Source organism: Physeter macrocephalus, chromosome 8, assembly GCF_002837175.3.
Source record: "Physeter macrocephalus isolate SW-GA chromosome 8, ASM283717v5, whole genome shotgun sequence".
Classification (NCBI taxonomy): domain Eukaryota; kingdom Metazoa; phylum Chordata; class Mammalia; order Artiodactyla; family Physeteridae; genus Physeter; species Physeter macrocephalus.
This window is the reverse complement of record NC_041221.1, coordinates 121,579,896-121,581,262: the sequence shown is the minus strand read 5'-3', so window position 1 is coordinate 121,581,262 and position 1,367 is coordinate 121,579,896. Positions and strand designations below refer to the sequence as shown.

Sequence of the window (1,367 nt, the reverse complement as noted above, 5' to 3'; positions counted from 1 at the left end):
AATGGGAGAAAATATTTGCAAATGAAGCAACTGATAAAGGATTAATCTCTAAATTATACAAGCAGCTCATGCAGCTCAATATCAAAAAGCAAACTACCCAATCCAAAAATGGGCAGAAGACCTAAACAGACACTTCTCCAAAATGATATACAGATTGCCAAGAAACACATGAAAGGATGCTCAACATCACTAATCATTTGAGAAATGCAAATCAAAACTGCAATGAGGTATCACCTCTCACCAGTCCGAATGGCCCTCATCAAAAAATGTACAAACAATAAATGCTGGAGAGTGTGTGGAGAAAAGGGAACCCTCTTGCACTGTTGGTTGGAATGTAAATTGATACAGACACTATGGAAAACATTATGGAGGGTCCTTAAAAAACTAAAAATAGAACTACCATACCACCCAGCAATCCCACTACTGGGCATAAAGCCTGAGAAAACCATAATTCCATAAGAGATATGTGCCAGAATGTTCATTGCAGCTCTATTTACAATAGCCAGGACTTGGAAGCAACCTAAGTGTCTGTTGAGAGTTGAATGGATAAAGAAGATGTGGCACATATATACAATGGAATATTATTCAGCCATAAAATGAAATGAAATTGAGTTATTTGTAGTGAGGAGGTTGGACCTAGAGACTGTCATACAGAGTGCAGTAAGTCAGAAAGAGAAAAATACCACATGCTAACACATATATATGGAATCTAAAGAAAAAAAATGGTTCTGAAGAACCTAGGGGCAGGATAGGAATAAAGACTCAGACGTAGAGAATGGACTTGAGGACACAGGGAGGGTGAAGGGTAAGCTGGGATGAAGTAAGTGAGTGGCAAGGACATGTATATGCTACCAAATGTAAAATAGATAGGTTTTGGGAAGCAGCCGCATAGCACAGGGAGATCAGCTGGGTGCTTTGGACCACCTAGAGGGGTGGGATAAGGGAGGGTGGGAGGGGGACGCAAGAGGGAGGAGATATGGGGACATATGTATACATATAGCTGATTCACTTTGTTATACAGCAGAGACTAACACACCACTGTAAAGCAAAAACCATTGTTACATCTTTCTAACTTTGCCATTAAACATGAGATAAGCCATAGGAAAATTTCAATTCTTTCAAAAGCTTTTTGGTGTTTTGCATATATAATTGCTGGGAAAGCATCGAAGATCATGAGTAGCCAAGAAGATGACTTCATTTTTGTTTTGACCCTGTGACACAAAATCATCCCTTCTGGGCTTCCCTGGTGGCGCAGTGGTTGAGGATCCGCCTGCCAATGCAGGGGACGTGGGTTTGTGCCCCGGTCCGGGAAGATCCCACATGCCGCGGAGCGGCTGGGCCCGTGAGCCATGGCCGGTGAGCCTGTG

The 1,367-nt window shown here is 42.3% G+C and overlaps 1 long non-coding RNA gene across 2 annotated transcripts in view; it reads left to right on the top strand.

The window, feature by feature from the left end:
* LOC114486755 (uncharacterized) overlaps positions 1–1,367 on the top strand; it is a 121,118-nt gene that overhangs the window by 105,282 nt on the left and 14,469 nt on the right. The window lies entirely within an intron of this gene.